The sequence below is a fragment of the Stegodyphus dumicola genome, chromosome 9, assembly GCF_044657685.1.
Source record: "Stegodyphus dumicola isolate Sdum_Otavi_A_Nest chromosome 9, ASM4465768v1".
Classification (NCBI taxonomy): Eukaryota; Metazoa; Arthropoda; class Arachnida; order Araneae; family Eresidae; genus Stegodyphus; species Stegodyphus dumicola.
The window spans coordinates 21,706,385-21,722,919 of NC_140776.1; the positions used below are offsets into that span (position 1 = coordinate 21,706,385).

Sequence of the window (16,535 nt, forward strand, 5' to 3'; positions counted from 1 at the left end):
ACTTTATTAGACTATACAAGGCACCCAGGTGTCAGGACCTGCTTTTACCTGTCACCTGGAACTGCATCTGGACCTACGTAAATATAAAAATGTCCGCCATTTTAGCATACCTTCCTGGTATAGAGATCAGTACGCTCGACGCGAATTCAAGAAGTCCGTGGTTCGTGTCTCGGCAAGAGCATTGTTCATTTATCATGTTTTTTGTTTTTTAGAAAATAACCTAATGTCTCTACAGTGGCGCCCGAACTAAAAAGTGGTGAATGATGATTCTTCACCACCAGGATTTGGCGATCCCCTGATCCCCAGTCGTCCTTTTAAAGGAGGAGTTAATAAGGTTTTCTCCCGCCTTTTTAGCATGACCTCGTAGTGTAGTAGTCAGCATGATCGGCGCGTATTCGAGATGCCAGTGGTTCGGGTTTTCATGTCTGCTTCAAAATACCTAATGTCTTTACAAGAGTACCTGACAGTAGTGAGAGATCATTGTGAGAGCATATTGAGGCTTTTGTAATGCCTTGTGTTTATTTTCCTTAGTAATTTGAAGTAGAAGTTCATGATTGTGATTTTTCATACTGAGAAAAACTGGTAGGAGTACATTTGTGAAAAGTTCCAGTTTTTCTTTTAGGAAAATAAATTTCATCACGCTACAATCGGTTCTTTGTGCATTCAATCCATTACGATTCCATATGCAAATAACAATATGTTCGAAACTTACTTGTTAATAAATTTAGACCAATTTATGTATGTAAATAAATTTTGATCTCTAAATATTCTATGGCTAAGGGAGTCAAAGCCCTGTATTCTTAATAAGATTAATGGGAAAACGTCAGAAATCTGTCTGTTATTAGAATTATTATCTCGAAAATAATCAGGTATCTCTCTATTATTCTCCACGATAATCTAATTTAGGTGGTTTTATATTGTTACGCCTTAACTTAGAAAAACTAACATTTTCCTCTTCAAAAAAATGTCTTATAAATATATAACTGTAAATTTTAAAATAAATTAAAAGCTACTATTTACGACTCCATATTAAGAAAATAAGTTGCATAGCAGCAACTGTCTAGAGAAAAACTAATGAATAAAATTTTTTATGCATTAAACATTAATTTCAATTTCATGTTAATATTTATTAGAAAATTTTCATCTTGTTAAGTGCTTGTTGTTAAACTTCAAACTGTGCTTCGATTTATTTTTATAGGACTTTATGTGAATACGAAATTAACATTCAGTAATATTGGACAACCGGTTATGAATAGCTAACAAGTACATGAATGAAAAGCAATTAAACTGCAAGCCGAAAAGAAATTTCTGTTTCCACTGAAATTATTCTTCATCTTGCAAATGTTAAACTCATAATTGTAGAAAATTAAAATTGTCTCAGGATAACAGTAACTTTTAAAAATCTTATAAAAAGAATGCAATACTTATTCATTAAGAGGAACTATTAAACAAAAATGACTTAAACCTCCATAATTTTATCATTAGTTCCTGCAAGCCTTGAACTAATTAGAGACCTGAATTTAATCAATGAGCTGTAAATCTTCCTTATTAAGCTACAGCTCTCTTGCATAGTTATTGACGAATTAATTTTGTTCAGCTTGATGAAAGACTGTCGTAATAAAGCTCGAATATCAAGCCGTTCTAAAGAGCTCAGCTGTTACTGTAATTTCAGCAGAAACAGATTTACTTATTAGAACATATATTAAAGTAGCTTAAAATCTATGGCCATTTATTTTGTATGAGTTCTGAAGATAAGTTTATTAATGAGAACCTGAATTTATGTAACTGTTCTTGAGCATGTTTGCACAGAATTTTGATTTGCATTCTGAATATGCTGATAGAAGTGTTACTAAATGTTTAAGTAATTAATGCAAGAAATTATATGCATTATTTTTAAAAAATCTTCTGATAAATGAACTGAACTTCATTAATATTAAAGCTTTCATTTATGATTGAAATAAATGAATGCGTTTTGAATAAACAGAAGTCAATGGTAATACTGGATTTTCCTTGTTTCATATTATTTCGAACTGTTTCATAACATATATGAAAGTCTAGATTGATATATTTTGAATTAATCTGACTAAATAAAATAATAAATGCTAAAGATTTTCTGAATAAAATTCAAAGCTATTCTTTAGCGATATTCAAGATTAGATGTTATGTAGAAAATGCAAATAAGTTTCATTGTAATTATGTGTAGATACACTGAGTTAAGTAAGTACATTAAATACCTAAAGAATATCAGTTCCGTCGATAAGAAATGAGAATTTATATTTCTGAACAAACATTTCTGAAAGCAAAATTATATTATCATTCTGAATTTGCATGTGAATATATCTGCAATGGTATTATATTGAATGTATATCCAAGGTCTAATTCGCGAAAAATTGCATATAGAAAACCAAGTAAAAGCCACTTAAGAAATATGCGCAATTCTACTCATTCAGTAAACCATTTCTCAGTACGTTTTCTTTAAATTATCTACCAATTGTTTGTCCTAGTTCCTCTGCTCTAATTTCTGAATCCTGAAAGAGGAAAACGGTGAGTATGGAATGCTTATAACGTATCGTATAGTTTTGCCATCATAAACTAAGCTTGACGTTCGAAGATTCTCTAGGGCTCTAAGTTTTAAGGTACGGCAAATGTCAGGAGAAGGGTGTAATGAACCCTTTATTAACTCTTATAAAATTCAGAGATGGCACCAACTCGTGCTTCCAAAAAGCCAGCACGTTTGATATAACTGAAATGGTAAGAACTAATGTAAAATTAAATGAAGTTAGCCTAACGGCTTCACAAGTTAACTCTCACGCAAGCTGGCTCTTACTCGAAAATTCTTATAAACAAGTCTGGCTAGAATAGCTCAGCGCTACGGAAACCTAATCGTTGGTGAATCAAAAATAGCAATGGCCTTCAGGCAGGCAGAACACGCTCTGTATTTACCTTACAAAACCTTCCCTTAAATACTAACTTTTTTCTAGCACGAGCGTATTTAAATTCTACCTTATTTGAATACGCGTCCTGGATAATTTGCATTTTGCCGAGAGAGTGTGAGTTGATAGCAATAGCGATATTAAAATCGTTTAAATATAAAATGTCTTAATTATAAAATAACTGTTAAGTAAATTACACAAATCCCCACATGTTCATGAATTTCAAATACTGTTACCTTTTCTAACTCAGGTGATTAAGAACGTAAAACCGCTGACCACTGATTCTCTTCGCAACAAATAAATTTAATGTATCGGCTTTTCGTGTTCTTTTGTATTTTATGAATGTGAGTTAGTTTCCCTTAAACTATCGTCCACAAATCATTCCGTCCTTTCCTAGATGATCCTAACATACATTGCCTTAATTTAATCTTCCAGTCAACTAAACAATGGTTTTAATTTCTCGTATCTCAGTTTCGAAAGAGTGACTATTTAATTCTGATTTTCTTTCTCAAATCCTCGACATGTGTTGCTATCAAAAAGTAATTTGGTTATCCTGTTTAATTTCGAGTAAAACATCGTGATAAACATATACAAATCATTTAGTAATATGTTCTTTTCTTGGAGATTTATGCAGTTTTAAAAGTTAGTTTTTAAATAGAAGACTCCGAAATGAGCCACACAAATTGCAAGAAAGAAAATTAATTCGCAAACGATTCATTGAGAAGAAAACAATGTGAAATCATTTTACTGATATCTCGCATTTTAAATTAACTTTCTATATAAAGAAAAATGTCAGTTTGTGTGTTTGTTTGTTCGCGATTAACATAGTCACTGCTATTGTTATTGTCCCCAAACTTTCTATAATTATTTTCTGGGTCATGAGAAAGGTCTATATTTTTCGAGAAAAAATAGCTAAAATCAGTGATATTAGAATGAATTAAAAACAGTAAAAACTCTAATTTTCGCCCTCATTTTTCCGAGTGGAAAAAGTCTCGCTTGCTGGAGATAAAAAATCCACTTTATTTCGAAAAGTGTTGGCACTGCTCACTTTCAAATCGTAGAGTTTCTTAATAAAAATTTCCAAGTTTTACTATGAAATAAAAATAGCGTTGCCAAACATTAAATACATTATTCCCGAATCCGAAAGTTCGTTAGAAGCCATTTTTGACTATTTCCGTCTTCGTACGACTTTAGTCAGCCGAGATATTAATTAAAAATTCTGAAAATACTAATTTTCGCATTCATTTTCTCGATTGGCAACTGTCTGGCGCGATAAAAATAAAAATGTTTTATTTCGAAACGTGTTGCTACTTCTCGCTTTCAAATCGTAGAGTTTGTTAACAAAAAGCTTGCCAGTTTTACAAAATCTGTATATATAAAGAAGAATGGCTGTTTGTGTGTTTTTTTGTTCTTTCACGTTATTGATTTCTGATCAGTTACGATAAATTGTTTGCCACCTTTAATCGACTAAAATTGAATATAGGTGAAATAATGGATTGAACGTGAGCTTTTATGGCCACCGGATTAGAAAGACGAAAATCATTAAAAACTGTGTGCCGTTATTGGTAATATAATAGGAGAGAATTAGTTGAATTTCCTATCGAAATTTTGTATGGGTTTCATATCGCATCAGACTGAAAAATGTATGACTATGGGATGGTATTTTTTTATCCTTACTACAGAACGTTTACAACAGTATCATTCTCTTTGCTGTCAGACTTACTTTGCTATCATCCTAACTTAACTGGCATCGGATACTTCCGCTATTTTGTAAATATTTTGAATTCATGAATAAAACGAAATACTGAAGTGTGTCAGTAATTTTGTAAATTAAAAGTAAAAAATTAAAAGCACTCCTCTGACATACTGTTGTTGTGTGTTAGTCAGACACTTATCTGATAACTCACAGATCCTGATTTACACTCCACGAAGAGACATGGATATTTTTTTTCATTGATTCCACTCCCTTAAACGCCATTTAACTTTACAAGTAGCTCCCAAACTAAAACACTGCTTGATAATTCTTCATGAAATTTAAATTGGTCGAGTGGCAATCATCCTATGTCTATTTCTTTATACAAGGCGAATCTGCAAAAGTGGGCAAAACTTTTACGGGGTGATGGAACGCAGCTATAAGAGCAATATTCGTCATAGAATGTATGGTTTGAAAGTAAGTGATGAGAAGCTAAAAGGTAGTTTTTCATTATTGCCCCATTTAAAGGATTAAAACAAGAATAGGCAGTAGATTCTTCAGAGAACATTTTATTAACAGAAATGTAATTGATGTACATACTCAATGAAATTGTTTAAAAGACATTCTGCCACTTCATTCGACAAGAACTGAAGCACCTTTGCGAAGACACCAGGCATTTCCCGAGTATTTCTGACAGTAACTGCCATCCTGGTGACTGCATTCATATTTGTTTCAAGAGGACAATTGTAGATTAGGCTTTTCATATGGCCCCACAGGAAAAAGTCTAAACACGAGAGATCCAGTGATCTTGGTGGCCAAGCTATTGGACCACCTCTACCAAGCCATCACCCAGGAAATTTCGTGGTTCGTGTAACCATTCATCCTGGCGGCAATCCACAGTAGAGAATGCCGTTGGATGTGAGCGCCAATTCTTTTTATGTCATTTAGAATGCAATCTCGAGACTCCCCTTTTGCGTTCCGCCTAAACTTTTTTATGACGAATATTGCTTGTCTAGCTGCATTCTATCATCCCGTGAAGCTTTGTCCACTTTTTCAGATTCACTCTGTAGATATCTGTTGTCTTCATGGTGGGACACAAAATGAAGGACACATTTCCAACCACATGTTATATCAGAACATCATTCGGGTTAACAGAAAATCTCAAACAAAGTCGAGCAATGAGACAGTTAATTTTTTCCCAATGGCTGGCCTTCAGCCGACTTAGGCTAGGCCATGACTAAGGCCAGACGTGGTGGGCACTTTATTATGCAGGCACCTAATAGATGGGCCAACTTTGCCTCCTATGAAGGGAAGGAAAGTTACAACAATATCTTCTCCGGGATTCGAACCCGAGCCCTTTGGTATCGCCGTTGGCTTCAATAAAACCGTCTGGGCGACAGGGACAGTTAATTCTGCTCTTCAAATTTTGTGGTCTCCATAATGTTGAATGTATACCAAAATAGCAGAATTACCTGAAAATGAAATAAAAAAAAAGCGTAAATTAAAATGCTGTTGAAAATGTAATTAAAAATATTCACGCACTTAGCTAGACTTTAAAGAAATACTTAAAGGTATTAAAATCTTATGTCGCTCAACGTTTTGTAATATATTTTATATATTTATTTTCACAGAAAACATGTATTGTTACAATAACCTAGAAAAGGTTATAAGGTATTTTCTTCCTCCTTTTTGTATGCCTTTGTGGTATAACGGTTAGCACACTCCACGAGTATTCGATAGGTCCAGGTTCAAGTCCCGGTGATGGAGTTGCTCATTTCTTCATTTTCCTGACATCAAAAAAATTCTAAATAATTCTGCAGTGGCCCCCGAACTAAAAGGTAGTGGATGATGATTCTTCGTCACCAGGATTGAGCCCCATAATCCCGAGTCGCCCTTTAAAAGGGGAAGTATATAAGGTTACAAATGAAAGGAATACCACCCGATCCACCTGCTCTAAAATTAGACCTTATAATCTTGTTTGGATCGCCTCTTTAGTTCACCACAAAATAAGAAATCCCACCACAAAATTAAATTCAAGCACAATCACAACATTAAAGCACAATCTATAAACATCCAATTAACACATATCAAGATTATACAGAATTAAAGAATTACAAGACATAAAATTAGTATCTAAATAATTCAAAATGATTAAAATTATAAGCAAAAACTCGAAATCAAATTTATAAAATTCTAAGATCACTAAAAGGCAAATAAAAGTACAATAAAAGACAATTTTTTGTTAATACAGTTATAATTTTGATTAAATAAAAACACCGTATTTTCTTTCTCCTTTCAGCATCCCATTGTGGTGTAACGGTTATAACACTCGACGCGTATTCGAGAGTTCCAGGTTCGAGTCCCGGCGAGGACATTGCACATGTCTCATGTCTCAAAATAACCTAATGTCTCTGCAATTATTAAGGAAAATTTTGTGTAATACCGAATGACTGAATAGAAAATGAGTAAGATGCCGAAGAGAAAGAGAAAAATATAACGACGTCTACCAATGAGTCAATTTAAATAGATATAAGTTAACTGCATTCATTTATGTACTGCAAAGAACATTGGGAAGAAACATTTGAAGTAATATATTAAAGTATTGTTTCCATAAATTCAGTGAGTTATTTTGGATCCTATCCATGAAGTACTCTAAACTGCGAACTCTAAATTTTGAACAGCCAGCCCAAAGTAATATAAAGCAGCTACTTTAACTACTGCGCTGATATGAAACCCAACGGCGCTTTCGTATGAAACATTTCGCTTAGTCAGTTAAGCATAAATATCTTTTATACATCCGCACATATCTGAAAGTATCAAGTTTCCTTTTGCTCCGGACAGTGAGATAAAGGAACTAATAACCGTAACCGAGATTAGGGAACAAAGGAAAGGATGAATGGAGCAGCACTAGATGCTTTGGTTCCTGCTATGTAGCCTGATATTTATTTCGAAATCGACTGCAACTTCTGTTCCCTTTTCAGTCTCATTTTGATCATGTGCCTCAAATAACAATTTCTGCAGATATGGTAAGTATTCATTCACTTTGCTGCTCTGTAGTAAAGCCATAAAGACAGATGGAATAGGAAAGCTGATTAGTATAAACGCCTGGATACTTTATTCAACCACTAAATAAGGAAAAACATCAAAAATTAAATCTAAAAAACTGTGAGCTTTCCTTCTTATGTTTTTATAAATAAAAGATTAAAAATTTTCGTTAATTATTATGTTATTCATAAATCTTTTAAATATGTCATTTTATTTTGATGCAAAATTGATAGAAACAATTTATGTTAGTTTGTAAGTTTTTAACAGTCATTAGTCCAAAGGGGCTTTGTCCCTGAAGGACTATTGTTTTCATTTTGCGTTGAATCTCTATAAATGTCCGTTTCACTTTTCAAACTGTTGCCACCCAATGTTAGAGTCCTGCATTATAATTGAAGAAATTAAATAATGAAACATCTGCATAAATGTATGTATATTTCTCGCATTGTGATAAAACAACGGAACATAGAGCCAACGAATTTTGAATGACGTAATCCTACTGCGAATATGTGCATCTGGGAGCCCAAATTTGAAATTTGGAATTTGTTTTATTTTATTGAACCGATTTCATATTTCGCAAATCTTTAACGAATATTTTATTAACAAACTCAAGGATTTCAAAGCGAGCAATGGCAATGTAGTACAGAGAAAACATTTTTATCTCCAGCGAGTGAGACTGCGTATCGGAAATTCTAATGATATGCTCAATTTAAAACTATATTGCGATATTGCTCTTGAACTGAATTTTATGGTTTAAGTGCGGAGAACGTGATATTTAATAAATAAAGGTAACAGACAAAATGTTAAAAAATGCCCATTTGGACGTAAATTAAAATCTGAAACATTTCAGATTTTTTTTTTTTTTTTTTTTTTTTTTTTTTTTTTTTATTGTATGGCGTCTTTTTTCAGGACCCAGAATAGAATTGTAGAAAGTTTGGTGACGGTACCTATAGTAGTGAACTGGGTTATTAAGGAACAAACAAACGCATAGACTTTCTTCTTTATATATATAGATGATAACGCATATACAGAAAAGAAGAATTCTTCTCAAAAATAAGTATACTGTTATGCTGTAAAGCTACCGCTCAGGCATGGACCTAAAATCAGATTGTGTCCTCTGCAAATGACCCGCTACTCATTACAACACCAAATCCTTCCCTTTCTCGCAGTAAAATGTCAAATCATACAGTTCTAAATATGTACTAAATGATAAGTTTGAAAAATCCAATGGGAAAAAGAAATGGTATTTGCATTATTTATAATAAAATATATGACAGGAAATATTTTACATTTTACATTATTATACATATATTTACATTATGAGACCTTGTGTTTCATTGAATGGTGGTTGATGTAAAAAATAAGTGCCCTGATAGTGTATTATAATGTAATATAACGATAATAAAAACTGACAGATTCAGGTAGAGAGGTATAGTTAACGTCTAAACTATTAAAACTTATAGCATTAAAACCAGTATCATGTTTTCCTTATTTTCAATTTCAATTTTATAATTAGAAAATTCAAATTTAATTTATTCCATCCATTTTACATTAAATTATTTTGCAATTAGAGGGTATTTTCCACATTATATTTTATTCGCAGATATTTTAGTAATATTAGCACCAATTTAGAAATAATATTCGCCCAAAGCTGAGGCAAGTAACTTTACGTTCAATTTACAAAACACAAATTTCGCTTGCATAAGAAATAAAGTACTTGTCTGTAGCAAACTGTAGTCATTAGTTTTTCGTTATTTAAAAGAAAGATAATTTAATATTCTGTTTCAAGCATTGATGAGGCTTAAGCACTATTATAAGGTATTTTTCAATGCTTTCCGCTTGCCTTCGTAATGTAATTGGAAGTATAGTCGAAACGTATTCGGCACGTCCTAAGTTCGAATCCTGATGATGCCACTGCATATTTTTCCCATCTCCAGCTTCAAAACAATCTAGTGACTTTACCTGTGAAGCACGAACTAAAAGGTGGTGATTGATAATTCGTCACCACCAGGATTTGGCAATTAGATCCCATAATCTCCAGTCTCCCTTTAAAAGGGGGAGTATATAAAATATTTTCTCCTTCCTTTTCCGCATGCCTTTGCGGTGTAATAATTGTAAGCATAATTGAAGCGTACTACAGGGGTCCAAGGTTCGATTACCGGCGTGTTCACTATATATTTTTCCCATCGTCTGCTGCAAAATAACCTAATGACTCTATACTGCTACTTAATAAATAAAGGGTCTAAAAGAAATAATTCATTTAAAAAGAAATTTCTTATAAATATTTTTCATTGACTCAAAATGTACGTTTGTTTTCTTATTTGGAAGATATCGCTACATAACATACGTATATGCATTCTATAGAAAATTTCATATGTTTTAAATTAAAAATTGTTGACTAATTTAAGAATTCTTAATTTTCAGTATGGTTTTATGGAATGTATATCAAAATATCTGAGTAGGTGTCACTTGGTATCTGAGTAGGCGACACTATTACCTGCAAAAACTCTTAGTGTAATCATTTTTACAAAATTTAATCAATTACATTTTTTAAGCATCTTAATAATCTTAAAAAAGTGCGTAAATGCTGAAAGGACTTTTAAAACATCAGTAAGACAAAAAGATGGTAACTTCGTAAAATTGCATTTTTAGTTAAGTCACTCGTGAAAAATCTGCATTCCTAGAGTTTTAGCTCTCATCTTCTTTTAATAATAGCTTAGACAAGTCACTGTTTATAAGCAACAGCTTTATGGTTCGTAAAAGTATTTGAATACTTTAGGGAACTTCATAGTTTAATATTTAAATTTACAGTCTGTTGCAAATGCAAAAGTTTAGAAAGAAAATATAAATAAACTAATTTAAAATATTTAAGACTTCATTTAAAATCATGTGTAGTTACAATGTCTAGATTTTAAAAATTTCTCAGAGTAGCGTCTTTCACACTGTCACCTCGCTCCATTCCGAGCACGAGACTGGTTCCTTTTCTCTATGAAATACTCACCATACCAGGAAAATGATCTTCACAACCAACCTTATAAGTTTTTATCCACAGGTTTATTATACATCACGACACGACACAAAAAACAAATACCTTTATTATACATCGATATTATATAAGGGTCCAAAACATGTTTTAGTTAACTCTTTTCAAAAGGCATGCCTGCCGGTCCAACCGCAAAAGTTCAAGTCTCGTATTCACCCCACCAGCCTGCCTCGATCGGTTTCCGGGGTAGCTACGTCACTTCCCTTACCAGCTCTCACCCCTCGCAGATAAGAAGTTCTGGAAAAGTCTTTCGCTAAGGGAAGGAATTTCAGAAACACTAAATTGCATATTTTTTAGTAGTTTACGACCGATCCAAAATCAATTATGAACAGCTTTTTTTAATTCCAAAGGCACTTGGTTATACATCAATAGCCTCCATCCATCAAAGATGCATGAGATTGGAGCATGAAAAAATACAAAAATAGATATATAAATAGGCAAAACAGTAATTAACTTCATTACAATAACAAGAATTACATCTGAAATGGAATAACAAATGACTACATTAATAATAATGATTGTTATAAATTAGTACCTGGATGTTAGCTGCATCAGTTCTATAGCTATATTGCACCGATATTGGTGCTCTATAGCACAGATATTGGTGGGCAATCCACCAATATCGACTGTACATACAGGTTTTCTTCCTTCCAGGAGGAACATTTTAGCAAATGGTCTCTGTCCATCTCACAATTCTGATTGCACAAAGTACCCAAGGGATTATCTTATATATACCAATCGATGCAGATGCGTAGCGAGACATTCATGTCCGGTCTCCAAAGGAAACGCCGCAACTGCGATGGGTCTGAGAGAGTCTGGATATTACAAATCGAATCTCTCCATTTCTTATCCCTCAGAAGTTCTCAGCAGAGCCTGTTCAGCCTTCGCGCCATCTCGTTGCTTTAAGCTTATCTAACTACATTCATCCGTAGTCTTACGTGCCTGTTAGTATTCGCCGGTGGGGTTTAATTACGGGCCACCTTGGATGGTTATTTCTGAACAGCTTCGAGTAAATATTAGTTAGTTAGAAGGAATTTAGTTCCTTATTATCTATCCTTATTTTCTGCTTATTAAGTTAATGTCCAAGGGGCGGCTTTCCTGTAAGCCTGACAGGGAACGGGTATTTTAATCCTTCTTTGTACATTCTCTTTATAAGTGTAAGAAGCTTAGCAATTAGTTGCTATTCCCATAGGTTCTAGTTGCCAAAGACACTTTAAATTAGCTAAAACTTTAGTTGGTACATTTCCGCTTTGCCGGCGCAAACGATAAAGCAGCCAATAATCGTACAACTGATGCCAAACAGATTATTTTCGCTGGTAACCATTTACGCCTCATTTTCAAAACTAGTCGCAGCCATTTCTTATCAGACTGATTCTTTCTTTCAATACTGGCATACAATTACATAGAATTTTTAGAAGATAGTTAAATTTTATGCCCTAAGATCATTCGCGGTAATTAAGTCAATTAGAATGCAATTACACCGCTCACCCGAAGGCGAAAATATAGAAAAGGCCAAAATCAAGGATTAAATTCATCAGTTCTAATGAGAATGCACTAGCGATAGAAAGCACTGCGGTTTTACATAATTTTTGAGTAAGCTATTCGTACGAATTGAAATAATTCTTGTATTTAAACTTGTATTCCAAATTAAGATTTAACTTTAAATTAATGTAGATCATTACTGAGAGAATTAGATTTTTGTACCGTAGTTTACGTGAGATGAGATCCCATGGGGTCACATGATACGATCAGGATGTTGAACCATAAAAACATAGTTAATTCTTAAAATAATGTCTTTTACAAATTTATTGTCTTTATTTATTGTCTTTTTACAAAAATTAAACCATACTAAAATGTTTATGCCTTCAAAATAAAAGATTCATAGAATTAACATTTGTTAACATTTTTTATGTGTATACTGTATGTTGTCGCCAACAAAGTCTGCTTGGCGAGATTTTCGCCGGCGAAACGGAAAAGTGTGTGTGTGTGTGTGTGTGTATTTAATTATGGCAAAGCACACTAAGGCTATCTGCCTAAGGGGAGGGATGCCTTCGTGGAGGACTTTCTAAGGGAAACTGGCTCGTATACACGTTACACATGTGGAAAACCACGAAACGGAAAAGTACCCTTTGCGGTCTTTATGAAGGGCATTTTAGTGCTTTCAGATCAGTTTCAGGTATTGGTGCAAATGCCACAGCAGGAACAGGTAGCTGGGCATTGTCTTGAAGCAAAAATCGCCATCTCTTAATAAAATCAAATATTTCTGTTTCAGTGGCTCCGCAAGGGGTTTTTAGTGTATCTGCATAATAATAATCATTCATAGTTTATCCATGCTTTGTTACATTTTGAGAGCTGTAAGTTCAATGGATGGCCTGTTTAAAATATTGAAGTACGGCTCAGTACTTCAATACTGGTAGTTACAGTACTATATTCATCCTGTGATGTTTTAAGCACTTTAATATCCCTTTTTCCAAATTTAATAAACTTATGCATATTTGCATAAACAAATCTTCCTAAACTAATGCGGTAAAACGTACTGGAATTGATCAAATTACGAAAGCTGCAAATATCCAGCTGTTATGTTTAATCATAGTAGACCTTCCACTTTCACAAAATTCAAATACTGAATTGTCATATCTAAAACCAGGAACGAAATGCAGAGATAGTCTTGAAAACTTCTAGCCATGCTTTGAGTTGTAGCTTCAAAAAAAATAATGATGAATGTAACTCGTTTGTCTGCAAGGTCTCGTTTAGTTTTAGCCAGTTATTTTATGTTAACCCATTGTTGCTTAGTGTTCCACAACATGAAACACCCAACTTGAATTGCTTTTGAAATCAATTGTAAATTAATAAAAATGCCTTTATAATATACTTTGAACTTTTCTTTTCAAATAGTAGATGGCAGCATATCACGAGGAGACCCAGAATGTTCACCTTTGATGTGTTATTAAAATCCACTTATTTTCAAGTAATTTTCTCTATTTTTTGTGATACAAAAAATTTGTTTGAAAAAACATTATGTATAATTTTAATGGATGTACTCTATATTATTTGTTCTATATTTTTAAAAATTTACCATAAAAAAAGCATGCGCAGAATCATCGAATAAAACAGTGTTCCATCAGTGGGAACGCTACGCCTTTAGCGATCTCATGCTGTTACGCATCAGAACATCCGTTCTTAGGAGAAAATACTTGCTCTGTACATTGTCTGTGGTTTTGGGGCAAATGAATTAAAACAAAGCAGTAGTGAGGAGAGAAGTGTGGTTCGTGCTATGAAAGCCCTAATAAGGGCATCTTGAAATTTTTGTGAGTAGTTTTCAGGCGAGAATTTTATCAGTAGCTCGAGTTATCCTTTCAGTAGCTCGAGTCATCACAGAACAAGTTTTGTGTGCAAAACCTGTAAAGTTGGTTTGTGCTTCTATCAAAAAGTTGTGACATGCTTTGAACAATTTCACGAAGCTAAGAAATCGAAAAAATTTGTAAATATTGTTTTATATATATATAGGACTTGTGTATATACATATATTTATCTCATTTATCCATATATATTAAAAAATTTTGTGTATATCCAGAAAACCATGTATACAGCCATAATGCAATGTTTTTTTCATTACTATACAAAAGCTTCTACTCATTTTCGTGCTTCACTGCAATGCTCGCTTAGTTTCACTCTTAAGAGCTGCGTCGGCGCAGTGTTTCACTTTATGGAACGCGCACAAAATTAAAACGGTAAGTGAAATTTTTACAAAATTTTACGAAAATTTTACATGTTTGTCTTTAGGTATACAACTATTTTTGTTGAAATTCCGACTTTAAAGTATAATGTGCCACAAAGGGTTAAATTGCTTTCCTCCTCATTTTCATTTCCTATCACAATGTAAATTTCTGTCTATAAAGGAAGATTTCAGAGAGTAGAATCAGAACGTATTTTGCTGCTTCAAAAGCACGTTGCTAATATGATTCACTCGAGAGTAGTATTCTGCGGTGTTCCGTTATTATCGCCATTAGGCACGTGACGCCTACCTTTAGGTCAGAGCCAACTTGCGCTTTACTTTAACTGTGTAGCTGTTAGGCTAACTTCTTTTACTTATATAAGTCAATTTCAATATCTTTGATTAACCTGCAATAGCTGGCTATATTTTGTAACTACTAGTGATGCCTTTAGATAACTTTTATGATAGTTTAATAAAGGGTTCTTTACACCTTCTTTCAGTCTCTGTGGTGCTTACAAAACATACTGATAATTCACGTAAATTCTTCAGTCGTTTTACACATTTTATTTTCCAATAAATATGAAACGCTATATGTTTAAAATTTATTTATTTATAATAATTATTTAACTTTTAATTAAACGCTATAACTTTAAATTACTTATTATAAATTTATTTAATAATATCAATTTAATTATCACATATTTCATTTAAAATTATTTATTTAATAGTTTTCAGAATGTACAATCCTAATTTGTAGTTATCATATTCAGTTACATTGAAATAATGCAACAGATGAATCATCTAGCTGTTTTATTAAATCTGCTATTTAAATTAGCATTTTTACTAGTTATAATGGCTCTGAATGCTTGATTTTTTTATCATTAAATATTTGAAAAAGCAAAATTAATAATCGTCACCAATTGTAGAGCTTAGAGATCTGAATTTGCTCTTTGGAAACATAAATGAATGACAGTATCTGTAAAAATGGGATAATGTAATAATATTGGGTAGTGTAAAAATAAAATCCCCAAGAATCTAAAGCCTAGCTCCAACAGACGACATTAAGAAAAACATTCTCTTCCCTGCTTCTAGCTACTACCATCAACAATCATATTTTTTCATCGCAAGAGCGAAATGAAGCTAAGGACATAAAAAAGGACGTTAACTTCACACAGGGACATTTTGTCTAGTTACTTTCCTGTTCTTGCGCAATTTTGCTTTTTATGTTTTCCATCTTCTCTCTTGCGGTCAGTTTACGGTTGTCAAGAATGGAGTAATTACAGGCATTTTTGTCTTAATGCTGCTTGTCCTGAGTCACATGTTTCACAACACTGGAAGTTTGGTGTACTGGCTTCTCTTGAACATGATTTCTTTTATTACAGTGTTTTGTTTATATTGCTATCCCATGTGAGGAATAAAACTGCAAAGGAGGGAAATTTCTTGAAAGCAGTTTCATTCTTAACGTTCTTTTGCAGAAGGTAGTTTTTTTTTTCAGCATTAATATCTTGCATTTTCTTTATGTGTTATAAATGTATAACAAACTAAATTTAGGAGATTTAACTGGAGTGCAAAAAAAAGAATAAAGAAAAAATCTTTCGTAAGAAAAAAACAGATGCTTTACGAGATATATTTACAGAATTGTTAATTTATTAGTACGAAATAGCTAACTCTCTAGATTCATTAGATTATTTTTGAAGCAAGTGAGGTGAAAATGTGCAATACCCTCCTCGGGACTCGAACCTGGATCTCTCGAATACGCTCCGATTGTGCTACCGTTACACTACTAATGCATGCTGAAAGGAAGGAGAAAATATCTTATACACTTCCCCTTTTAAAAGGAGACTGGGTATTAGGGGACCCAATCGCCAATCCCGATGGCAATGAACCACGGTCCAACATCCCTTAGTTCGGGAGACACACTTATGCCAGTTGCTAACGAAGACTTTCCTAAAGTCCAACAAAACAGGGCTAAGTAATTTTTATAATATAATACAGCATCTATGAATTTTGTCAAGCTGTAACTAACGAGCTACTTTGAAGTGGAAAGAAGATTTCGGAAGACGTACTAGTCGGGAGGGAGAAGTTGAAGATATTATAGAGACATTAGGA

The 16,535-nt window shown here is 33.2% G+C and overlaps 1 protein-coding gene across 3 annotated transcripts in view; it reads left to right on the plus strand.

Annotated features, from left to right (window-relative positions):
* LOC118181251 (cell adhesion molecule Dscam1-like) overlaps positions 1-16,535 on the plus strand; it is a 1,046,077-nt gene that overhangs the window by 653,958 nt on the left and 375,584 nt on the right. The window contains exon 1 of one of the 3 annotated variants that reach the window (XM_085823271.1): positions 7,527-7,652. The exons of the other annotated variants lie outside the window; for them this stretch is intronic. The gene's annotated coding sequence lies outside the window, so the exon portion shown is untranslated. Of the gene's footprint in view, positions 1-7,526; positions 7,653-16,535 lie in introns of those variants that run through there. 3 annotated transcript variants of the gene reach the window in all.